A 26,881-nucleotide genomic window follows, 5' to 3' on the forward strand; every position below is an offset into this window, starting at 1 on the left:
ATCTGCCTCTTGAGAAACCTATATGCAGGTCGAGAAGCAACAGTTAGAACTGGACATGGAACAACAGATTGGTTCCAAATAGGAAAAGGAGTACATCAAGGCTGTATATTGTCACCCTGCTTATTTAACTTATATGCAGAGTACATCATGAGAAATGCTGGGCTGGAAGAAGCACAAGTGGGAATCAAGATTGCCGGGTGAAATATCAATAACCTCAGACATGCAGATGACAACACCCTTATGGCAAAAAGAGAAGAGGAACTAAAATGGCTCTTGATGGAAGTGAAAGAGGAGAGTGAAAAAGTTGGCTTAAAGCTCAACATTCAGAAAACGAAAATCATGGCATCTGGTCCCATCACTTCATGGCAAATAGATGAGGAAACAGTGGAAACAGTGTCAAACTTTATTTTTGGGGGCTCCAAAATCACTGCAGATGGTGATTGCAGCCATTAAATTAAAGGACGCTTACTCCTTGAAGGAAAGTTATGACCAACATAGATAGCATATTCTGGAGAAGGCAATGGCACCCCACTCCAGTACTCTTGCCTGGAAAATCCCACAGACGGAGGAGCCTGGTAGGCTGCAGTCCATGGGGTCGCTAGGAGTCGGACACAACTGAGCGACTTCACTTTCATTTTCACGCATTGGAGAAGGAAATGGCAACCCACTCCAGTGTTCTTGCCTGGAGAATCCCAGGAATGGGGGAGCCTGGTGGGCTGCTGTCTATGGGGTCACACAGAGTCGGACACGACTGAAGCGACTTAGCAGCAGCAGCAGCAGATAGCATATTCAAAAGCAGAGACATTACTTTGCCAACAAAGGCCTGTCTAGTCAAGGTTATGTTTTTTCCGGTGGTCATATATGGATGTGAGAGTTGGACTGTGAAGAAAGCTGAGCACTGAAGAATTGATGCTTTTGAACTGTGGTGTTGGAGAAGATTCTTGAGAGTCCCTTGGACTGCAAGGAGATCCAATCAGTCCATCCTAAAGGAGATCAATCCTGAGAGTTCATTGGAAGGACTGAAACTCCAATACTTTGGCCACATCATGCAAAGAGTTGACTCATTGGAAAAGACCCTGATGCTGGGAGGGATTGGGGCAGGAGGAGAAGGGGACAACAGAGGATGAGGTGGCTGGATGGCATCGCCAAGTCATTGCACATGAGTTTGGGTGAACTCCGGGAGTTGGTGATGGACAGGGAGGCCTGGCGTGCTGCGATTCATGGGGTTGCAGAGTCGAACACGACTGAGTGACTTAACTGAACTGAAGATAACTAATGTTTCGCAACTTCAAAATTTAAAATATTATTTCTTGCTTCAAACCAGTTTCCTCTCGGTTTTCCTCAAGTCAGCCACATGGGTATTCTTGATTTCTCTCTTTTCTGCCTCTCTTTATCCTGCTCAATCAATTTCAAATTCTTACTGAATCTACCTCAAATCCACTATGCTTCTCAAGTTTTTACTATCAATATCCTAATCCAAACTTTTGTTCTTATCAGCTGGATTTCTGCACTCTAAACTTGGCTTATCCTCCCTTTATTTGGCCATGTCTGATTTAGTCTTAACCTTATTATTGTGATTAGACTTCCCTGGTGGCTCAAATGGTAAAGCGTCTGCCTGCAATGCGGGAGACCCTGGTTCAATTCCTGCATCAGGAAGATCCCCTGGAGAAGAAAATGGCAACCCACTCCAGTATTCTTGCCTCGAGAACCCCATGGACAGAGAAGCCTGGTAGGCTACAGTCCATGGGGTCACAAAGAGTCAGACACAACTTAATGCCTTCACTTTCACCTCACTTATTATCCTGATTAAAACCCTTAATGACTTCCCATTGTCAATACAAAATAATGGCCATAAGATTCTGGAAATCAATCATCTATCCTCATTACTGAAACATACACTGTCTATTGGATACCCAAGATTGCCTGAATAGAGAAAATTTCAGAGAATAGTTATTTTCATCATAAAGAACAACAAAAAAAATTCTAATACATGCTTTCATTATTTTAAGTGTTTTAAAATTAAGTAGGCATTGCTTAGCCAAGATGTAGTACTAAGACAAAGATGAGGCCATAGTAATACACTTCTTTCATGGGAGTGGGAAGAATTTGAGTCCTGATTGTCATGCAGAATCATCTTACAGGGGAGAAGGCTGTTCTGCTCTTTCCCTTGCACAATAAATAGAATACATGGGTATTACTATTTTTTCTTATCGATTCACAGTAGATTAATGAAAAAAAAATCTCTTAAGTATCTGGCCACCTATTTGCTTGCAGTGGCAGTCACCGTCACAGTCTGGATCAAATAGGAAAAGATAAATTGAACTTAATTGGTTGAAAGCATAGCCAGTTATTTATTGGGCAGACGGCAACTTGAACCCTTGCTCATTCAGTTCAGGTCAGTGGCTCAATTGTATTTGACTCTTTGTGACTCCATGGACTGCAGCACACCAGGCCTCCCTGCCCATCATCAACTCCCAGAGCTTGCTCAAACCCTTGTCCATGGAGTTGGTGATGCCATCCAACCATCTCATCCTCTGTTGTCCCCTTCTCCTCCTACATTCAATCTTTCCCAGCATCAGGGTCTTTTCAAATCAGCCAGTTCTTCGCATCAGATGGCCAAAGTACTGGAGTTTCAGCTTCACCATCAGTCCTTCCAATGAATATTCAGGACTGATCTCCTTTAGGATGGACTGGTTGGATTGCCTTGCAGTCCAAGGGACTCTTAAGAGTCTTCTCCAACACCACAGTTCAAAAGCATCAATTCTTTGGTGCTCAGCTTTCCTTATAGTCCAACTCGCACATTCATACATGACTACTGGAAAAACCATAACCTTGACTCAATAGACAGACCTTTGTTGGCAAAGTAATGTCTCTGCTTTTTAATATGCTGTCTAGGTTGCTTATTATATATTAGCAATAACTTTATTGACTAACATACTCAGTTTCAGCTGAGAAATTTTTTAAAACTGTGAATGGTTAAGTGGTGGTCATAGAGAAGTCTACTCTATGTTATGATATTGATCAGAATTACAATTGTTTCTCTGTGGATGCTCATTAATTTTAAGTGAAGGTTTTAAATACCTGGATCAACTCTCAGTGAGGATAGGCAAGATTCATTTTCAACATCACTGGACTCCTTCACAGTAACTTGAAAATTATACTTTTTTCTTTTTCTCTCAGAAAGAGTTTCAGAAGAGGAAACTATATGTTAAGCTCCAGCTCAGCCTTGCCTACTGTTATGTTTCTCTGATACCTCTCCCAAAACAGGTATTCATACCTCTGACTGTACCATCACCTTACCTTATAGTTCTCTTACTTTTTTTTCTTTAATCAGAGGACTGAGTTTTTTTTTACCTATCTTACTTCTTCATTTGACTATGATTTTCCTGAGGAGTTATATTCTTCACAAGAAGAAACAATATATTTTAAACATTTTATATCTCCAGAATCTAGTGCAAAAAATGGCCATAATAGGTACCCATATGCTTTTGAATTTAATAATCATGCAGAGGTGTTGCATAATCCTTACTGTCATCTCTAATATTAATGTTCCTTATATGCTAATAACATTTTCTTGGACTATTAGCCATGTTCTTTTTGAGTGCTGAAATCTTTTAGGTTTATCAAATTAGTTGAATGTGTGACTTTTTTTTAGAGTTGAAAGTAATAACTAGCGTTCATTCAATTAAAATCGCAAACATATTTTCTTTTTTAAAAAAGTTTTTTATTTTATATTGGAGTATAGACAATTAACATTGTGATAGTTTCAAGTGGACAACAAAAGGACTCAGTCATATATACAAATGCATCCATTTCCCCCAAACCCCCCTCCCATCCAGGCTACCACATAACATTGAGCAGAGTTTCCTGTGCAATACAGTAGGTCTTTGCAAAACTCCATATAAATTTAAATAGCACCTGAACTGTGTCAGATACTGTTCTAGACACAAGGGATTCAGTGGTGAACATGACTGAAAGAAAAACAAAAACAAAAAAAAGGCTTACTCTTATGTAACTTGGGTGGTTGAATAACATATGTAAAATTTAAAATATATAATGTAACAGATAATGATAAATGGTAGGAAGAAAAATAAAAGAAGGTGATATGGTAGAGAAAGGGTGCTGTTTTACATTAGGATGATCATGAAAATGGTTCCCTGATAAGGTCGAGAGGCTATTAATGAAGAAATAGGTGAATATATAGGAAAGAAAGATGTGTGAGCACACTTCACACAGACTAAGAAAAGTGTCCTTGATTCAACTTCACTTTTGTAGCTACTTGGGACAGTAATGGACAAGCAAGCTACAAATAAAGAACCCCCTACCTTCCCCTCTACGTTGGCTCAGGTGGTAAAGAATCCACCTGCAATGAGGGAGACCTGGGTTCGATCCCTGGGTTGGGAAGTTCCCTGGGAGAAGGGAACGGCTACCACTCCAGTATTTTGGCCTGGAGAATCCCATGGACTATGGTGTCTCAAAGAGTCAGACATGATTGAGCGACTTTCACTTCTCTTCACTCCCCACCCAAACACAGACAAATATTACCAATGTTACATTATTTTGTTTAATATAAAACTTAAGACTTTTTATAGGAATAGATCTATGAATAAGTGTGACTATTCATATAGTGTTTCAATTGTCTCTAGTTTGCAGCATTTAGCTACAGAAAAATAATGCCTTTTCTGCAGACATTATTACATTTCAAGATTCCTTTCTCCTACCAACAGAAACCATGTATGATTTGTTATGATCAGTTATAATTCATATTAAAAAATAGATTTCTATCTTCTAAAATGGCAGCATATGTTTGAATATTTGATTCACCAAATAAGGTATATATTCATTCACAGGCAATAACGCTGTTACTTTTTAGTTATTGTATTCAAACAGCATGAGTGTCCTTGGACAAAACAACAGAGAAACTAGCAAACTGATACAGAAACTCTAATATGGAGGGAAAAATAATAGACATTGTTTGACATTTTTCTTTAACACAGATTATAATATGGCTTTAGAGAGCCTCATTAAAAGTATTTTTGCAGGCAAGTTAGGAAGGTGATTTTCTGTAAATCATTGGAAAAATAAAAAATGAAGGCTATAACTACAGCTTCCATTCATGCATTGTATCACCTATATGCCTAGGCAAGGAAGAATTGATTAGGGCTCCTCTAAACGGGTCATTAGTTAAGCAGAAAGCATGTGACTAGGAAAGTCATTTACTCTTTTTTCTAGTAGAACGTTTCCTTAATGCATGGTACAACCTAGGCAATACAATGGGGGCAATTTTGACTTTCATTTTACAAACAAAAGGGGGGGAAAGCAAGGCTTCAAGAGCTGTCATTTTTCAAAAACTTGAATCGCACAGTTATTCAGAAATAACAGAATTACCATAACTATTAAGTAGAAAAAGGAATCCATTAGCTAACAAACAGATGGGCTAAATCCAAATTGATTACTTCACAAACACAGTTTACCTTAAGTCCCAAAAGAACAAAGGCAATGTCGTTAGATGAACTGTACTTTCTCTCAGATCTGTTTTGTTAATTGCTTCTGTTTTAACAGATAAACAGGGTCAAATTAAAAAAAAAAAAAAAACAACTTGATGGATTTGTTTAGTCTTATCATAACTGTAAATTAATAATAAATATTTAAAATGGAGTTGTATCAGCTGTATTATAGTTCAGTGCATGCCTCTTATGGAAAAGTGTTTACTAGGTTACTAGGGCATTTTTTTTTTTTTTAACTTTTAGATAAAATTACTTTTGCCATAGTTCTAGTCAATTCGGTTCAAGCCAGAGAAGTAAGCCATATTAAGAACTCTTTATAACACACAACACTAGATGAAATGAAGGAGAATATACTGAGACTTGGAAGCTGGCCTCTGAGGGAACACAAGCTAGTGTGGGAGAAAGAAGTTTAAAGCAATTAACCATAAAGTAAGACATAATGTGTTAAGTGCTGTGATACAGATGCTACCTGACAGGAGAGCAGAGCAAAGGACGAATTAGTTCTGACTAGGCAAGGAAAAAGACTATTGAAAGTGGTTTGGGGCCTAATTCTTTTTTGGTAATTCAGATTTTGATAAAGGAAAGAAGAAACCTTGATGACATAAAGGAGGTAATGTGTACGGAGAGACTTGAGTACAGAGCTTTCTGGAGTTTAAGACTCAGCCATTAAAAAGAATACATTTGAATCAGTTCTAATGAGGTGGATGAAACTGGAGTCTATTATACAGAGTGAAGTAAGCCAGAAAGAAAAACACCAATACAGTATACTAACGCATATATATGGAATTTAGAAAGATGGTAACAATAACCCTGTATACGAGACAACAAAAGAGACACTGATGTATAGAACAGTCTTTTGGACTCTGTGGGAGAGGGAGAGGGTGGGATGATTTGGGAGAATGGCATTGAAACATGTATAATATCATATACGAAATGAGTCACCAATCCAGGTTTGATGCATGATACTGGATGCTTGGGGCTGGTGCACTGGGATGACCCAGAGGGGTGGTATGGGGAGGGAGGAGGGAGGAGGGTTCAGGATGGGGAACACATGTATACCTGTGGCGGATTCATTTTTATATATGGCAAAACCAATACAATATTGTAAAGTTATAAAAGAAAAGAAAAAAAAAAAAAAAAAAAAACCCTGGGAGGGACGGAGGAGGCAGCAGGAGATGAGGCTGGAATGCCAGGCTGAAGTTAGTCCATGGAGGGCTTCGGACGCAAGCTTAAGGAGTCTGGACTCTTATCCTCTAGGTAATAGGAATTCACAAAAGCCAGGTAGTGGCACCATCTGACCTGTGCTTGGGAAGGTAAGTTTGGTGGGGAAGAAGGTAATGGAATGCAGAGTTAAGAAATTCAAGTAAGAGATCATGTCACAAACTGACCCTATGGCAAGAGAAAGTGTGGAGGTGAACCACACTATAGCAAACAAAATGCAATGCAAAGGATAGGTTGTGGGAAAGCAACGGTGGGGTCTGACCTGGTGGAATGTAGGAGATGAGGGAGAAACAAGGGTCAAAATGACTCTGGATACTGGAAGGATAATGACACATTTTAAAAAAAGGTGTAGACTGAGAAGGTTTCGGAAAGTTGAGATAAAAAATTTAGTTTTGCTAAAAGTTGTAATGCTCATGATTTAAGAGATAATAAAAATCATCTAATCAAGTAGTTCTCATCTCTGGTTGAAACCTAGAATCAGATGAGGAGCAGTATTTTAAAAATCTTGATTTGTAATCCACTGCAAAGTGAAAAATGAAAGTCACTCAGTCGCGTCTGACTTTTTGCGACCCCATGGACTATAGAGTCCATGGAATTCTCCAGGCCAGAATACTGGAGTGGGTAGCCTTTCCCTTCTCCAGGGGAGCTTCCCAACCCAGGGACTGAACCAGGGTCAACCTGCATTGCAGGCAGATTCTTTACCAACTGAGCTATGAGAGAAGCTTAACTGACTGCAATGGATTTGAATTTAAGTGATCTGACCAGGCACTATTTTCTTTTATTATTTTGTAAAGTTCCCTAGGAGATAGGAATACACAGCCAGGTTTATAACATCTGAAATAATCTGTATCCTTTCATGTAAAGATTATTTTGATACTGAATGAGATTTCAATCCTTTTCAAAGGCTTCAATTTCTTGGCAGATGACGCACCTGATTCTTCTCTCCCTGTATCTGATCACCTTCCTTGTCTCTCTTCATCTATTCTTTTGTACATTAATCCAATGAGTCCAATCAACAACGTGCTAGGTATTAAGGAAGTTGGAATATAAAAATGACTGGAACATGACTGACACTTGTATTAAGCGCCTATTCAGTGATCACATTTCATGGCTTTAACCACATATCTTTATGCTTAACTCTTAAATTATGTCCCTAGTAAAGATCTCTCCTAATTCTCAGTACTACTGTAACAGGAAGGAACAAATCTGTTTCTTTTACTTTAATCTTTGCATTCTATTGCTTTTGCTAGAAGTTAATTACTAAAGGGATGTTGCCTACAGCTGAAAGTAAACATAATGGCCCATTTTCAAGAACACTGCCCCTGCACCCCCCATGAGTGAATGCAGAACGAAAATATATTTGGTCATCTTACAGGAAACATCTGACCAAACCCACCTGTGAATGGCTGCAGGAAATAAGAAATTCACACTCACAGAGTCAAGCTGAACAATTTATGGCCTTATTATTTTACCTCCTCACTCCCCCATCTTTTTCTATAAAAGAAACCAGCATCCAGGCCCGAGACCCTGGTAAGGTGGTTCTCTAGGACATGAGTTCAATATCTCTCCTAGTTTTCTGAATAAAGTCCTCATTACTTTACCCAACCACTCCTCCTGATTCACTGGCCTGTTGTGCAGCTAGCAGAATAAGCTTGGATTTGGTAACACTACATTTCCAATTTGCTTTCTAGATATCTCATTCTGATGCCCTGCTTGCCACCACAAACTCAGTATTTCTAAATTAAAATTCACTTTCCCACCGACCTTACCACACTAATTTTACAAACACGAAATGAGAATCTAACATACATCTTGTTCACACAAAATCACCCACCTCCTCTTTCAAATGGGGTTTTCCCTGATGGCTCAGTTGTAAAGAACCCACCTGCCAATGCAGGAGACATGGGAGACAAAAGAAACCTAAGTTCCATCCCTGGGTCGTGAAAATCCCCTGGAGAAGGAAATGGCAACCCATTCCAGTATTCTTGCCTGGGAAATCCCACGTACAGAGGATCCTGCTGGGCTATAATCCATGAGGTCGCAAAAGAGTTGGATATGACTGAACACCTAAACAATAACTCTTTCAAATATAACTTCCAGAGGCATGTGTCTGTCACCTCAGATTTGGGAATCGCATTGTTGGGTTGTACCCAGTGGACCTGCAAGGCCTGGGCTTGTCTAGCTTCCAGACTGAAGAAAGAGCCTGGAATCAGTGGCAGACATCAATGGTTTAATGCAGAGGTCCCCTACCCATGGGCCAAGGACCGGTGCCAGTCTGTGGCCTGTTAGGAACCAGGCTACATGACAGGAACATAATGACTGGTGAAACTGAAACCGTCCCACGGCTACCCTGGTCTGTGGAAAAACTGTCTTCCACAAAACCAGTCCCAGGTGCCAAAAATGTTAGGGACCGTTGGTTTAATGGGTGGGGAGCTTACATGTCTGAAGCAGGCTCCTGCAGTGACACCTCACGGTGTTCAGCCAAATGGCAGACAAAACATGGTGGCAGGCTTGCTCTGGGTGCAAGGGGCGGGTCCCAGTTGAAGGAGGAAATGACGTCACATTGGCTCACCGGGTTACTAGGGAAACCAGCAGAGGGACTCGCCCCTCACCGCCTCTTTGATTAGAAGCATTAGCTGTGTGGGGGGCACGTGTGTTGGGAGATCTGTGAGGTGAGTAGGGGGCACACAGAGAACAAGAGGACGGCCACCTTGACTGTCGTGACTATACACTCACCTGGGCTCTTCATGGCCCCATGCACAGCCCAGGATTATAACAAATTAAGATGTCCTTCATTTTCTACAGGAAGTAAGATCCTCAGTTCAGCACCACAGTAAGTTTTTTTTTCTTTCTTTCTTTCATTGTTTCCCACTCCACTGCATATACACAGACAGCCAAACTGGCAGAATTGTTCTCTAGCTTGGAGGGTAGGGGATCCTCCTAGTTATTAATTTTGATACTTCTCCTCAAAGCCAAAATTTCTGGGCTTCCTTGGAAAATTCTATGGACAGAGGAGCCTGGCAGGCTACACAGTCGGTGGAGTTGCTAAGACTGGGACACAACTGAGCACACAGACACGCAGGCTAGTGGCTCAGTGGTGAAGAATCCACGGGCCGGTGCAGGAAACACCAGACAGATCCTTGGTCCAGGAGGATCCCACATGCCGCAGAGCAGCTGAGCCTGTGTGCCACAACTACTGTTCCTGTTCTCAGAAGCCCCAGAAACCATTAACTACTGATCCCACTTGCCACAACTACCGAAGCCCAAGATCCCTAGAGCCTGTGCTTGGCAGCAAGAGAAGCCACCACAATGAGAAGCCTGTACGCCACAGCTAGAGAGTAGCCCCTGGTCCCCAAAACTAGAGAAAGCCCGCACAGCAACAAAGACCCAGCACAGCCAAAAATAAATAAAATTATTTTTTTTTAAAAAAAGAATAAACAGTGCTTAACTAGTATCATTATTATCCTTTCTGAAAGATGGTCAAAAACCACCTTTGACATCTAGTTACCTGATAGATGTTTGTTACAATAAGAATCAGGCCAAGAATATGAAGGTTTACTGAAAAAAATATATATCAGTTACAAGTAGCATTGCCATAAGGATCATCATCAAAATAGGTCTTCTGCAATGTTAGTGAATAGTACTCTCTTCAGGGCTAGGGGCAGATGATTCTGGGCCATAAGATGGTCTATCACAATCCAGGAGGACTGGTCAGATGTCTTGTTTAATTGCTGTTTCTGAAGCAGAAGTAAGAGCATCACAAAACTGGGAACAAACACCAGTCTCTCAAATAAGCCTGCTCCAGCACAGCTCCATGCCAACCAAGGTACTCAGCTGTAAACTGGAGGTACTTGCCTTCTACAGTCATCAAAGAGCTTAGCTGACCAGCAAATGATAACAATAAACAGCTAACCATGCATGAAACAAGAAATCAGAATTTTCTACTCATATGCATGCTTAAGCTAGGGGAGATGCCAGTCAACGAGCTTAAAATACATAAATGTAATTTAAAAATAAGTAAATAGATAAAGACTGAGGCAACTAACTGCAAGATGGCATTTAGAATCTTCATCAAGACCCAGGGAAACGTGCCCAGTGCTTTAGGTATTGGAGAGAAGCTATGGTTCTTGGAGGGTCTGGGAAATGAGCTTCCTGCAAAAAGCACGGCAATTAACTTAAAGCAGATTCAGCTGCCAAGTGGGGTGGCTATGTCTTTGTTTGGTCAGGCAAAGACTTCCCTCTTGTGCTCCTGTGGGGATTTTTCAGGCAACTTTGAGTTGCTTGGCTTCAACTGCTCCTCTTGGCAAAAGAACTCTAAAAGGTCTCACTGATTTCATTTTCAGTGTCCAAATAGGATGAGAGGACCCAGAGGCTTTATAGGAATGGCTTTAAAAGGGGGCACCTCACTTACCTTGGGAAGTTGGTGTGTGACACTTAGCTCCTTCAGATTTTGCAGCTAGCTCACAGTTCAATTATTTACTGAAAGTTGGAAACAAAATCATGTGTTTTAGAACTTGATTAGAGAGAAGATAATGTTTTGTTTGAAAAGTCAGCTGCAGAGATTCAGTCTGAATGTGGCTGTGGCTGCCATTGAAAGGTTTTGATTTGGCTAATCACAGAGGTCTTCCTCGAATACTAACTAAGGATTCCGAGCAGAACAAATTCATTCCTGATGAAGTCTTGCAGCTGACAACGTGGAATAATTTGAATCACAGACCTGTAAAATTTGATCAGGATGGAATTAAACGACTGTCCTGAAGTGATTTAGCAAGTCTATTTTCACCAGCAGTGCAGTGAAAGTGGGCAGCCAATGAAGGGCCATTTTCATCTGCCATCTTGTTTTGTGTCATGTTGCTAAGAGGGTTTCTGAGGGTCATACCCTGGAAAGCTTGCTCGAGTGGGTCATGCCCACTTGCTTGAGTGGGTCACACACCCATCAAGTGAGATGCACTACAACACTCATGCCTTCTTTTAATTCCCAGTTATGGTTCCATTATTTACAGAGGCATTCAGACCTTTTTAGAATTCATATATGTTTTAGGATCACCTCCAGCAAATTGGGAAAACTCATCAGTGGCCACAGGACTGGAAAAGGTCAGTTTCCATTCCAATCCCAAAGAAAGGCAATGCCAAAGAATGCTCAAACTACCGCACAATTGGACTCATCTCACATACTAGTAAAGTAATGCTCAAAATTCTCCAAGCCAGGCTTCAGCAATATGTGAACCGTGAACTTCCAGATGTTCAAGCTGGTTTTAGACAAGGCAGAGGAACCAGAGATCAAATTGTCAACATCCGCTGGATCATGGAAAAAGCAAGAGAGTTCCAGAAAAACATCTATTTCTGCTTTATTGACTATGCCAAAGCCTTTGACTGTGTGGATCACAATAAACTGTGGAAAATTCTGAAAGAGATGGGAATACCAGACCACCTGACCTGCCTCTTGAGAAACCTATATGCAGGCCAGGAAGCAACAGTTAGAACTGGAGATGGAACAATAGACTGGTTCCAAATAGGAAAAGGAGTACTTCAAGGCTGTATATTGTCACCCTGCTTATTTAACTTCTATGCAGAGTACATCCTGAGAAATGCTGGACTGGAAGAAGCACAAGCGGGAATCAAGATTGCCGGGAGAAATATCAATAACTTCAGATATGCAGATGACACCACCCTTATGGCAGAAAGTGAAGAGGAACTCAAAAGCCTCTTGATGAAAGTGAAAGTGGAGAGTGAAAAAGTTGGCTTAAAGCTCAACATTCAGAAAACGAAGATCATGGCTTCCAGTCCCATCACTTAACAGGAAATAGATAGGGAAACAGTGGAAACAGTATCAGACTTTATTTTTTGGGGCTCTAAAATCACTGCAGATGGTGATTGGAGCCATGAAATTAAAAGACACTTACCCTTGGAAGGAAAGTTGTGACCAAACTAGATAGCATATTCAAAAGCAGAGACATTACTGTGCCAACAAACATCCGTCTAGTCAAGGTTATGGTTTTTCCAGTAGTCATGTATGGATGTGAGAGTTGGACAATGAAGAAAGCTGAGTGCTGAAGAATTGATGCTTTTGAACTGTGGTGTTGGAGAAGATTCTTGAGAGTCCCTTGGACTGCAAGGAGATCCAACCAGTCCATTCTAAAGGAGATCGGTCCTGGGTGTTCTTTGGAAGGACTGATGTTAAAGCTGAAACTCCAGTACTTTGGCCACCTCATGCAAAGAGTTGACTCATTGGAAAAGACTCTGATGCTGGGAGGGATTGGGGGCAGGAGGAGAAGGGGACAACAGAGGATGAGACGGCTGAAGTGAACTTCGGGAGTTGGTGATGGACAGGGAGGCCTGGCGTGCTGCAACTCATGGGGTCGCAAAGAATTGGACATGACTGAGCGACTGAACTGAACTGACTTGGAGTTGATGATATTTTTAAATTTATTGCTTCTCTACATGAAATATAGTTTTTTCTTATTTCCCTTATACTTTACATCTCATGCAGTTTCAAATCAGTTGAGTCGCTCAATCTTGTCCGACTGTGACCCCATGGACTGCAACATGCCAGGACTCCCTGTCCATCACCAGCTCCCAGAGTTTACTCAAACTCATGTTCATTGAGTCGTCAATGCCATCCAACCACCTCATCCTCTGTCATCCCCCTCTCCTCCCGCCTTCAATCTTTCCCAGCATCAGGGTCTTTTCCAATGAGTCAGTTCTTCCCATCAGGTGGCCAAAATATTGGAGTTTCAGCTTCAGCATCAGACCTTCCAATGAATATTTAGGACTGATTTCCTTTAGGATGGACTGCTTGGATCTCCTTGTTGTCCAAGGGACCTTCAAGAGTCTTCTCCAACACCACAGTTCAAAAGCATCAATTCTTTGGTGCTCAGCTTTCTTTATAGTCCAACTCTCATATCCATACATGACTACTAGAAAAACCATAGCCTTGACTAGACAGATCTTTGTTGGCAAAGTAATGTCTCTGCTCTTTAACATGTTGTCTAGGTTGGTCATAACTTTTCTTCCAAGGAACAAGCATGCAGTTTTAAGATTACAAAATCCATGGAGAGAAAATAGGAAAGCAGCATAATAATATCAACTTCTACCTTGAACTACACTGATACCAAGTGGAAATTTTTCTTTAAGTGGCCTTGAATAACTCCCTTCTGTTCTCATAACTTACCAGACAGGCAGTATAAGCTTGGCCTTCTGAGGTCAGGGCAGGGGTGAGAGAATGAAGTCAAAGTTCCAGTCTAATGCCTGGAATTGTACTGTGGAAAGGAAGCCGTTTGTATCATGGAGATATGGAGACAAAGGAATTCCTTTTGTGTCTTCAAGAATATGTTAGAAATCAATGTTAGAACATTTAACTGCAAAAAAGTGGGTCATGTGAAAGGATTATTTATTATTATTTTTTAGTGTTATGGCCTGCTACTTGGTCTCTTAGATGAGGCATAATGAGGGACGTTTCTGAGAATAACATGTAAGGTACAGCTAATCAGATTTCAGGGAATGCATGTGAGACAAAGGTGAGAGGTCAGGATGGCATTTGTCTTAAAGGAAAAGAAGATGGAGAAAATAGGGTAGAATACAACAAATAATCACCGAGTTCAGAGAAAGGAGCTAAATAAGAGATGTGAGAAGGCTTCAAATTGAAGGTGATCCAAGAAAATCCAGTATAAAAATTACTGCAAGTTTGCAACAAACATACTACTACATTTTATTGATTAACGTGAAAATTTGAAAAGTCTTGGTAACAAAGGAAATATTATTGCTAGAGGTCAGGTGAAGTCGCCCAGTCATGTCCCACTCTTTGTGACCCCATGGACTGTAGCCTGCCAGGCTCCTCTGTCCATGAGATTTTCCAGGCAAGAATACTGGAGTGGGTTGCCATTGCCTTCTCCAATTATTGCTAGAGCCAGGAGTCAAACACTTAACTTCTCATAGCAACAGATAGGCCCTCACTTCCAGTTGCTTCTCCAGTAGGTTCATTCTGCATGGACCCTGAGGCAGGCAGAGTGACATTTTGAGCTACGGTCAAGCCACTGGATGCTAAAGGCTGAAAAATTTGATAACTTACTTACAAATGAATATGAGAATGAGTGTGGTTACTGTTTAAAACATTCTCAAAATTCAAAGAGAATTGTTTTTAACCTCAGCATTGCTCTTCTAAACAACTGCAAAAATCCCCAGGGTAGAAGTTCACACTATTTTTTCATCAGACAACAATCCATTCACTGATAAGCATGGGGATGAGGAAATTAGGTCAACTCGTGACATTTTAAAACATTTATATTTAGGTTACTTTTTTTCTTCAGAAAGTAGTGGCCTGGGTAATGAAGTACAGGATTTTCCCTATCACAGTTCTACCTATGGTTTAAATTATTTTTTAAAACTGTCTGCTTATATTTACATATATGTATATACACATATATAAAACCATTAATACATATATTCATAAAGATGTGTGTGTGTGTGTGTGTGTGTGTGTATATATGTTTGGGGCTTCCCTGATGGCACAGATGGTGAAGAATCCACCTGCAATACAGGAGACCCAGGTTTGATCCCTGGGTTGGGAAGATGCCCTGGAGAAGGGAATAGCTACAATTCCAGTATTCTTCCTGGGATAATCCCATGAACAGAGGAGCCTGGTGGGCTACAGTCCAAGGGGTCGCAAAGAGTCAGACACGACTGAGCGACTAAGCACATATGCATGCATATATGTGTTTATATAGATTTTATATATGTATATATAAACAAATTATGCACATGGTGGGCTAGAGTCCGTGAGGTCGCAAAGAGTCAGACACAACTGAGTGACTAACACCTACACACATATATACATGCATTTATACATCTATAAACTACGATTCCCACAGGAGATGCTGAATGACAAACTGTTTATTCTGAGTCACGTGGTACCAAGATATAGGAAAGAACTTTTTCTCCTTTCAGAATCCTATGTCAGCATTGATTTAAAGAAGAAAAGAGGGGAATTCCCTGATAGTCCAGTGGTTAGGATTCTGTGCTTTCACTGCCAAAGGCACAGATTTACTCCACGATCCTTGTAGGAAGATCCCACAAGCTGCATAGCACAGCCAAAAAAAAAAAAAAATTCATTAAAAAAATAAAAAGGATAAAATAATGCTTTAAATAAGCTTGGAGGCAATTTTTTTTTGCATGCGGTTATACTTAACATACTACAGTTTTTCTTTGCTATAGTTTAAAAATAAATTGTGGAATAATGCAGTAACAGTGAATATCTTATTTTAGGCAAATTGGAAGGTATTTCAAATGTTATTCATATAAAGTGATAGAGCCATTTGGCCTCTGATTTACTGGAATAAATATGACAAGTCATTTGTTATCTCCTTGGCAGCAGAATAGCTGGAAATGGAGATACTAGTTTTGATGTAATTCAGAGAATTGTTAACATTTATAACTAACCTTATATATATCTGTAACACATTTTCATGTGCAAACTGTAATGGCAAAATTAAAAATAAAATATTTTGTTTTTCTGATATTCTCATGTTGAACCCAAAGATAAAAGAATATCGATTATTATAAAAATGTTGGATACTTCAGAAATAAGTCAGTAAATATTTTGAAAAGTACTTATAAGACCTTATAAACTCCTGCCAAATTGTCTAGTCTCCAGCACTGCCTTCAATCACAATAAAATTGCCAATTTCATGGGCTGTGTCTTATAACTGTTCACAGGCTTCTCTTGAAACTCTCTTCCTTCAGTTCCTATGAAATTAAGCTTAGTTTTCTCCACTGACTCATGTCTTCTTTATTTCCTGTTTCAGCTTCTCTTCCCCATTCTGCTACATAATTTGGGGCTTCTGTCAAATTTCCATTCTTTGTCTATGCTTTGTCCCTCATACTTTTTATAAACTCTGTGGCTTCAAATTTTACTACTAAGTTGAGCATTTCTTCAGCAGCAGATCTCTTATGGTTCTAGTTCTAATTTCAGCTCCCCATACATAAAATTCATGTGTGTATCCTATGTAATATTTATAATATGGGCATAATATTATCCTATGGAATATCCTATCCTATAATAGGACATAATTAGGACATAATCATATCCTATGGAATATCCTATCTTATATGTAATATTTTGGGCACCCAGACCTTTCTGATCATGCAGGGCTTCCTCAGTTGCATTTGCTTCATATTCTCATCCTAAATACCAATCACCTCTCTAACTAAAACCTCTAGGCTCCAGATCAATACATTCAATATATTCAACTGACTCTTAACAGCTCCATGTTAAAGGCAAAAAATTCTAGCAATTCAGCTTACACATGGAGCCCTTCACTTACCACCTTCTCAATTTGATTCTTTCCTAATGCTCTTCACCTCAATTAATTGTATCCCTCCCCATCGTGTGTCAAAAACCATGACATGGGGATTATCCATGACTCAGCCCAATTCATCACAGCCCAATCATCATTGTTGATTTATTCAAACCTACCAGTGTCTTTCCCAGTACTACCACATAGCTTCCTAACTATTTTCTGCACATAAGTACTTCTTTTTCCTACTTTTTTTTTTTAAACTGCAACTAGAATTAACCTTCATTTTTTTCATGTATCTAAAATTTTATCCATTTATTAAAATCTAAGTTTACAGTGGTTTTTCCAGTAGTCATGTATGGATGTAAGAGTTGGACTATAAAGAAAGCTGCTGCTCCTGCTAAGTCACTTCAGTCATGTCTGACTCTGTGTGACCCCATAGATGGCAGCCCACCAGGCTCCCCTGTCCCTGGGATTCTTCAGGCAAGAATACTGGAGTGAGTTGCCACTTCCTTTTCCAGTGCGTGAAAGTGAAGTCGCTCAGTTGTGTCCGACCCTCAGTGACCCCATGGACTGCAGCCTTCCAGGCTCCTCTGTCCGTGGGATTTTCCAGGCAAGAGTACTGGAATGGGGTGCCATTGCCTTCTCCGTAAAGAAAGCTGAGCACCGAAGAATTCATGCTTTTGAACTGTGGTGTTGGAGAAGACTCTTGAGAGTCATTTGGACTGTAAGGAGATCTAACCAGTCCATCCTAAAGGAGATCAGTCCTGAGTGTTCATTAGAAGGAATGATGTTGAAGCTGAAACTCCAATACTTTGGCCACCTGATGGGAAGAGCTGACTCATTGGAAAAGACCCTGATGCTGGGAAGGATTGAGGGCAGGAGGAGAAGGGGACAACAGAGGATGAGATGGTTGGATGGCATCACCAACTCTATGGACATGAGTTTGAGCAAGCTCTGGGAGCTGGTGATGGACAGGGAGGCCTGGCAAGCTGCAGACCATGGGGTTGCAAATAGTCGGACATGACTGAGCAACTGAACTGAACTGAAGTTTACAGTCCACTCCTTCATTTCTTCCCTGATTTCCACGAACTTTCAAGTTTTATTTGTTTTTAAAGTAGCAATGTGATGGCAAGCTAGGAGCTTTGGTTATACCCATTTCTCAGATGTGCAACCTAAGGCTTAAAAAGGAAAATGATATGCCCAAAGTCACCAAACCTATCAGTAATGGAAGAGGGCTTTAAAATCAGATGTATGTGACTTAAAATTCATCCTGGTTGAAAAATCACCTCCCTCAATATTGTCTTTCTCTAATATACTTGTGTTATTAAGATGAAATGTACCTTGAGATTCCATTCTTTCATATTCCCACCTAAAACCTCCTTGAGAGAGGAACTGTTGCTTCATTCACTCACTTGATAAATGCTTTAATCTATGATACACCTGGTGCCACATGAGGATTTAGGAATATTGTACTGACATGTCAGATTTAAAAAATATGTTTCCTACACAGCATATACTGTTTCAGAGGATCTTAATAATTATTAACAATGTATATGCTCTATTTTAGTTTTAACATTATTAATAATTTTCAGCAGCTACAGGACTTTGTGAATCTAATTATTGGAATCTTGAAAAAGTAAATTATAGTTGCCTATTATGTTGCCTCAGATGACTTTATTTCAAAGAAATATCCCTATAAAATACCCAGAGCTTCAGCCAATTTTTATACAGCCTTTGAAAGATTATATAAAATTCAAAGTAGGAATTTTCAGGCTGAGTTCAGAAGTGATTAAGTAAACAAATATGGATATTTGTGGCATAACAGACATAATTTTATATAATTAAGAGAAGGTAGGTAGTGGAGTCAGGAGCTCAAATATTCAACAGAAAACATAACTGTTTAATTTGAGGAAAATACAAGGGTATGAAATGGTCTGCTGGATATGCTGAATGACCTACATTCCATCTCCCCTGGCCCCTAGGACAGAACAAATGGGTACTAGGCTCAAGTTGGGGTGGAGATAAGTTAGTTCCGAGAAGTTGGTATATCTGGAGCTGTGAATCTGTCTTAGAAGTTGAGCATATCCTTGATGGCCAAACAATCCATGCTTCAAGAATTGGGTTCAGTTCAGTCGCTCAGTCACGTCCAACTCTTTGCAACCCCATTAATCGCTGCACGCCAGGCTTCCCTGTCCATCACCAACTCCCAGAATTTACTCAAACCCATGTCCATTGAATTGGTGATACCATCCAACTATCTCATCCTCTGTCGTCCCCTTCTCCTGCCTTCAAGCTTCAAGAGTAGCTCAGTTCAGTTCAGTTCAGTTCAGTCGCTCAGTCATGTCCGACTCTTTGCGACCCCATAATAAAGAGCCAGTATGTCCGGAGCAGTAAGAATGCCTCTAATGTCAGTTTTTATTTGCTGACCAACCTATCCAGCGTAACTTTGAGGCTATCCATACTTTAGTGATATTGATATCATTATCCTAACAACAAATATTTATTTAGTTGGAATCCAGTGCTTTGTGGCAATTAATTTTAGCCATAATTCATATTACATCTATGGTTTTTTAAAATGTTAGAAACACATTAATATTTAAATGCTGTCAGGTTGTTGTTGTTGTTTTTTTTTTTTTTAATGTCAATCCAGGAAATGACTGGCCTGTTGTGTTGACCTCAGTTGCATCAGACTCTTTGCGACCCCATGACCTGTAGCCGCCAGCCTCCTCTGTCTATGGTATTCTCCAGAGGAGAATACTGGAATGGGTTGCCATGCCCTCCTCCAAGGGATCTTCCCAACCCAGGGGCTGAACCCAAGTCCCCAGCATTGGCAGGTGGATTCTTTACCACTGAGCTATTATTTTTTCAGACTTGACTCTACACAGCAGAAGACCTTCTGCAAGAAGTCTGTCCCTAAAGAATCACTAAGCGTTGGGATCAGAGACACTTCACCTATTGACAGTAGGTTTCTGCACTGAATTACCTGTTCTCAGACTCTCGGGCGCCCTGAAGTATAACTTTGAAATGGTAGGGGACATTCTGAGGCTTATTGTGTTTGTTCACAATGCAGCCCTTGATCATGTTGTCACTTCACATGAAGAGACTAAGCTGGAGAGTAAGTTGACTTTTGCTGTCTCTCTCTGGGAGAGTCAGGTCTTGAATTTTCTAACTTGATTGAACAATATTTCACCTGCCTGCAAAGCAACCCTATGCTCACACTTTCCAATTGCCTTTAGACTTGCTAAATGCATTTATAGAGAACAAGCACGAGGAAAAAGGTGGTGGATGAAATGAAGTCTTTTTCCCACTGCACCTTTTATTATTGTGTTATAAAAAACAGGCTTGAAATAGACTGAGGCAGATTTATCTTTTAATGAAAATCACCAGGAGGTTTGAAGTCAAATATTCTTATCTTTTTCTGCTGTCTCCAGTGCACGACTCTTTCACAGGGCTGACCTTGCAGTATGGTCCTAGAGGGAGCCACAATGATATTGTGGACTGACTTCCTTCAGAAGGGACTTTTAAAAGAGATAATGAAGCCAGCATGCGTCCTTTTAGGCTCCATTGTCCAAGGCGGTGCAAGTCGGCCTTTCCAGAGAGCAAAGGGCGGCAGAGTTCAAGGGCACTGTGTGTAGCAGGAAGCAGCAGGCTCTCAGGACATTGTCAGGAAGCTGGCCTCGGCCAACTCGGGAGGCCTTCTGCAGCCCTCACAGGCTTCAGAGCTCACCTGAGCTGCAGGTGGGAGGTTGGGCAGGTCTAAACCTCTGGGTCCTTTCCTGGATTTCCCCTGCTGGGTCTGCACAGAATGGCTCTGGAGTAACTAGCTACCAGACTCCTTCCACCAGCAATGCACAGGCTTCTGCTGTCACTGTGGCATCCCCACAGTTTAAATAGACACTCAAAAAGCTGTTTGGTATGAGACTGATTTTACCAATTCTTTCTTGTCTTGGCTTTTCTTCTTAAGTAAAAATGTTAATTGCCCAGTCGGGTCCAACTCTTTGTGACTCCATGGACTGTAGCCAACCAGGCTACTCTGTCCATGGGATTCTGCAGGTAAGAATACTGGAGTGGGTTGCCATGCCCTTCTTCAGGGGGTCTTCCAGACCCAGGGATTGAACCCAGGTCTCCTGCATTGCAGGCAGATTCTTTACCATCTGAGCCACCAGGGAAGCCTCTATATAAACTGCTCCTGCTGCTAAGTCGAGTCAGTCGTGTCCAACTCTGTGTGACCCCATAGACGGCAGCCCAACAGGCTCCGCTGTCCCTGGGATTCTCCAGGCAAGAACACTGGAATGGGTTGCCATTTCCATCTCCAATGCATAAAAGCGAAAAGTGAAAGTGAAGTCGCTCAGTTCTGTCCGACTCCCAGCGACCCCATGGACCGCAGCCCACCAGGCTCCTCCGTCCATGGGATTCTCCAGGCAAGAGCACTGGAGTGGGTTGCCATTGCCTTCTCCCTATATAAACTAGTGGGGAAATAATCTGGACTTCTTTTGCTTTCAGTTACTTCTTGAGTTTCAAACTTCATAACGGAAGAGACAGGGTGTTGGCGTTGGGAAGCAGGAAGTAGAAGAAAAAGTAAACAAGGAAATGGCATTGAAAAAGGTTGTTATCAGTCATCATTTCAACGGATATATGTAAAAAGAGCACACTGGGGAAATACAGTAATGAGAATTTAATGTCATTATGATTGTAATTTTATGCCTAAGTACACTTAACATGACAAGGAATTCTCTTAATCTTAATTAGGAGTAGGTGGGGGCATCTTCATTTTTTCCCCACTAACTGCTTAGCTCTTGGAACTAATTGCCTTCCAAGAGAAAGATATAATAGAAAAACACGATTGCATCATACATTCTGGAGAACATAAGGAGCATGTTGGGCTGTACTCTAAAGGCCCTTAAACCCTGTGCTTGCCCAGCTTCAAGACCCAATAAAAAGCCTTGAGTCAGTGACAGAGACATCAGTGGGTTTAATGGATGGGTCAGCTTACAAGTGGTCCTGGAGCAGCACTCCACCTTGTGCGGGGCAGACAGTGGCAAGACATGCAGGCAGATTTTGCTCCTGGAGGCAGGGGGAGATGGCCACTTACCTGGGCAATTGACATCAAGTGGGCTCAGCAGGTTACCAGGGAAACCAACAGACGAGCACACCCCTCACAGCCCCTTGGATTAGGACAATCACTAGCTGGGCCTGGGGCAAATGTGGAGGGAGGTCAGTGAGGTGAGTAGGGTGTAGGTGAAACAGGTGATGGTCAAGCAGGGGACACACAGAGAACAAGAGGACAGCCATCTTGACTGTCCAGGCCAGACACAGCATCACACTGATTTCTTGACTCTCTGAACTGGAGCAGCATCTCAATCTAGCTGGTAGTAATCAAAATGCCATACATCTAGCTATCTGATGGGCAGCTTTTACATTTGATATATATTACTGTACAACCACTTCCTATGAATGAAGTCCATGTGCAAATGGCAAAGCAGGCTTGAAGAACTGATTTGGGTAAGTCCTTTTGAATCTATTACCCCAAATGAAAACCTCAATGAAATTGTCTGCAGCTTAGTATTTTAAGGATTTTTGTAAATTGGAAAGACAATCTTTCCTGAAACTAAGTATTGTCTGCTTCTCAGATTGGAGGAAAGAGTGCTGCATTTCTACACAGGACGAACACCTGTGCACGCAGTGATGGTTTTGGCTGTGTTTCTTTTCTAGTCTTAGTTTTGTTATTCTTGATTTTATTTTTCACCATGAAAAGAACTTCATATGTTTTCAACTAATAGAGATAAAAGTAAACTTTTTCAACCAGATCCAATTATGGACATAATTTTCATGGCACAATTGAATTTAAGTACAGTGTGTCTTAGAGTAGGGAAAAATAAAATACAAAGAGGAATTTTTTTTCCCTAGAACCTTCCTTTCTTTCTATGTTCTCTCCTTTAGTAGAAGGCCTATTTTCAAAAGTTAGACACCTCTTATGCCTTAGACATTCTTAAAGGAGCACGTCTGACATTATGAATGAAGAAAAATAGGCAATGCTAAAGGTAAACAAATTTCATTTTGTTTTATTTGCACGTGAATTTCTGTAAGATCAGTAAGTCTATGTTTACTACTTGTTGCTGTTTCATTTTTAAAGGTCATTCATCATAGGCTAAATTGACTTCTAATACCATGAAGCTGTTGTGAATGCCTGCCACAGAAAAAGCATCTTATAAGCTTTATTATGCAGATGACACTACCCTTATGGCAGAAAGCTAAGAAGAACTAAAGAGCCTCTTGATGAAAGTGAAAGAGAAGAGTGAAAAAGTTGGCTTAAAGCTCAACATTCAGAAAACTAAGATCATGGCATCCGGTCCCATCACTCCATGGCAAATAGATGGGGAGGCAATGGAAACAGTGATAGATTTTATTTTTTTGGGCTCCAAAATCACTGCAGATGGTGACTGCAGCCATGAAATTAAAAGATGCTTGCTCCTTGGAAGAAAAGCTATGACCAACCTAGATAGCATATTAAAAAGCAGAGACATTACTTTGCCAACAAAGGTACATCTAGACAAACCGATGGTTTTCCCAGTGGTCATGTATGGATGTGAGAGTTGGACTATCAAGAAAGTTGAGTGCCAAAGAATTGATGCTTTTGAACTGTGGTGTTGGAGAAGACCCTTGAGAGTCCCTTGGACTGCAAGGAGATCCAACCAGTCCATCCTAAAGGAGATCAGTCCTGGGTGTTCATTGGAAGGACTGATGTTGAAGCTGAAACTCCAATACTTTGGCCACATGATGTGAAGGGCTGACTCATTTGAAAAGCCCCTGATGCTGGGAAAGATTGAGGGCAGGAGGAGAAGGGAATGACAGAGGATGAGATGGCTGGATGGGATCACCGACACAATGGACATGAATTTGGGTAAACCCCAGGAGTTGGTGATGGAAAGGGAAGCCTGGTGTGCTGCAGTCCATGGGATCCCAAAGAGTGGGACACGACTGAGTGACTGAACTGAAAAGGCTGAACAGGTGAATGAAATCTTCCTTGAATTTACTGTGTGATTATGACATGAGAAATTATTAAAATGTGAAGGGTGAGCACCACATTATAAAATTTATTGCTTGAGGTACTTTTAAAAATCAATGCTCAGTGTTACACTGGCGTTCATGGAAACAATTATGTTTTACTCATAAATAATGGGTTTATGGAATTAGACCTAGGAGGTTTTCCTGCTTTAATCTTTTCAGGAATTAGAATTACCAACCTAAATATGGTAACCTTCATGGCAACCATGAGTCTTCAAATATTTGTAAAATATTTCTTTTTCTCAAAAATGTGTTTTGGGTGCTTACTCTGTGATGGTGTGCTGAGTCACTAAGCTGTGTCCAACTCTTGTGACCCCATGGAGTGTAGCCTGCCAGTCCCCTCTGTCCATGGGCTTTTCCAGGCAAGAATACTGGAGTGGGCTGGCATTTCCTCCTCCAGAAGATCTCCCTGACCGAGGGATTGAACTCAGTCTCCTGTGTCTCCTGCATTGGCAGGTGGATTCTTGACCACTGGTGCCATCTGGGAAGCTCTAAAGGGTATGAATTGAGAAGTGAATAATAGAAGCAAGATGTAAGTCTCAAAGCTAACATTCTAGTAAAGGGAAGTAGGTGATAAGTAGAAAGTAACATGTAGGTATCAGATAGTGATGAGTGGTGGGGGAAAACCCAAAGAGGAAAGGGAGATGGATATGAATTAACATACTGTAATTAGGAAATGCCCATTGAGACTGTGACGTTTGGGAAAAGAGCTGAAGACGTAGAGGAAATGAGCCAAAGAGAAATCCAGGGGTTGAGGGAACCCGAGGAAGAAGGTACAGTAATGAGTACAAAGGCTCTGAGGCAGAAACATGCAGGAGATGTTAGCAGGCCAGTGTGACTGCATGGAGTGAGGGACGGGAATAGTACGAGAGGTCGGGCTTCCCAGGTGGCTCGGTGGTACAGCATCTGCCTGTCAGTGCAGGAGACCAGGTTCCATCCCTGGGTCAGGAAGTTCCCCTGGAGAAGGAAATGGCAACCCACTCCAGTATTCTGGCCTGGAGAATCCCCTGCACAGGGGAGCCTGGCGGGCTACAGGCCATGTGATTACAAAGTGTAAGACACCACTGAGTGACTGACCACATATACACGCATGTGAGAGGTTCATTGCTGCAGATAGTGCAAGGCCACTGTTAGGCCTGACTTGGCATCCGAGTGAGATGAGAAGATTGGTACTTTCACTTTAAAATTTCCACTACTTGGATATACTATAAATCTGTATATTTAGGATATACACATATCATTTGAAAGTTACTTTTTTGGAGCCTGAGTTCAAAACAAGACTAATCCCCACAACTTCAGCTTTCCCCCTGAGTTAGGAAGGAGGGTTTTACTATGTTTTTGACATAATTGTCTATATTGTCAAAACTAATAGGAGCATGAACATTCGATGTAGGGCACTGGGATTGCCTGGTGGCTCAGCTAGTAAAGAATCTGCCCACAATGGGTTTGATCCCTTGGTCAGGAAGATCCCCTGGAGAAGGGATAGGCTACCCACTCCAGTATTCTGGCCTGGAGAATTCCATGGACCCCATAGTCCATGGGGTCGCAACGAGTCGGACATGACCAAATGACTTTCACTTTCACTGGGATTCAAGGATTGTGTTTTAGGTCTAAACTGGACCCAGATGACCTTTCTCATACTGCTGATCATCCAAGAAAGGCTCCTTCATGAAGGAGATTAGGTAAAGAAGTGGGCAGGAGCCTGTTTTCATGTGTCCAGGCCGTATTCCCAGTGCCAGGATCAGAGCTGACCACCACCTGGTACCTGACTTTTCAGGAAAGTCTGGAGACCAAGGGGACAGAGTGCATGCTTGGCAGTAAAGGCGCAGAACAGGGAGATTGGTGTCGCCTCCCACTGAGGCCTGGAGCCCTGGAATTTACAAAAAGGCACTGCCAGGGACCCCATGTCCTGGCACAGTTACAGAGTCAATGTGGACAAACAGTTTATGCCTCAAAGGAGTCCACAAACCCTTCCCTTCATATAAAATGACTTGCATTCTGGATCATCTGCAAATGGTTTCTAGCATTTTTCTTATTCAAAATGGAAAATAAAGAGTTTAGTTTTAAACACATGGTGAAACTTTTTTGGTCCAGACAAGTGTTTATGGCCTGAGAGTTGTGGCCAATGTTAGATTAGTGAAGAACTAGCCTCATAGGAACACAATTATTTTTAAAGCATTTGATAATGGATTGCAAAGAGTTGGGCATGACTAAGCAACTAACACACACACACACACACACAGTGTTTCTATTTATTTTTCTATATGGAAGGACACTATACATTTTTAGGGCTAAGTTCTCTGAAGAATGTGCTTCTTGCCTGACCAGAGCTAACTTATGTTCCTCTTTAAAGTTGCAAAAATTTTGTGGATAACCTAGTGATATTAATACCTAATGCTTCTCAATAAGAAATTTTGAGATCTTGAGGTGATAAAATTTTGAATTGCAGCAATTGGTGGAATGAGAACAAGATAATGCTGCAAAAAAGAAATAGTTAAGCATCTTCTCTTGAGAATACAAAGTGACAGAAAGGATCTGATCAGCACTAATTGATGGTTAACAGTGAATTCATTTTCACATTATTAGTTTCAGTATAGTTCAGTTCAGTTGCTCAGTCATGTCCGACTCTTTTTGACCCCGTGAATTGCAGCACGCCAGGCCTCCCTGTCCATCACCAACTCCCGGAGTTCACCCAGACTCACGTCCATCGAGTCAGTGATGCCATCCAGCCATCTCATCCTCTGTCGTCCCCTTCTCCTCTTGCCCCCAATCCCTCCCAGCATCAGAGTTTTT

The 26,881-nt window shown here is 41.2% G+C and overlaps 2 long non-coding RNA genes across 2 annotated transcripts; one reads left to right on the plus strand and one right to left on the minus strand.

Moving 5' to 3' along the window:
- Window positions 1-3,669: 3,669 nt before the first annotated feature.
- On the minus strand, window positions 3,670-9,333 carry LOC132345800 (uncharacterized). Its single transcript, XR_009495366.1, has 3 exons — window positions 9,167-9,333; window positions 5,475-5,550; window positions 3,670-3,971 (listed from the first exon to the last, which is right to left on the minus strand). It is a non-coding gene; the product is annotated as an uncharacterized lncRNA (long non-coding RNA).
- A 5-nt stretch (window positions 9,334-9,338) lies between these two features.
- Window positions 9,339-24,227, plus strand: LOC132345799 (uncharacterized). The gene is made up of 3 exons (XR_009495365.1): window positions 9,339-9,561; window positions 19,893-19,984; window positions 21,527-24,227. It is a non-coding gene; the product is annotated as an uncharacterized lncRNA (long non-coding RNA).
- Window positions 24,228-26,881: the final 2,654 nt, after the last annotated feature.

The sequence above is a fragment of the Bos taurus genome, chromosome 7 (assembly GCF_002263795.3).
Source record: "Bos taurus isolate L1 Dominette 01449 registration number 42190680 breed Hereford chromosome 7, ARS-UCD2.0, whole genome shotgun sequence".
NCBI classification, from domain to species: domain Eukaryota; kingdom Metazoa; phylum Chordata; class Mammalia; order Artiodactyla; family Bovidae; genus Bos; species Bos taurus.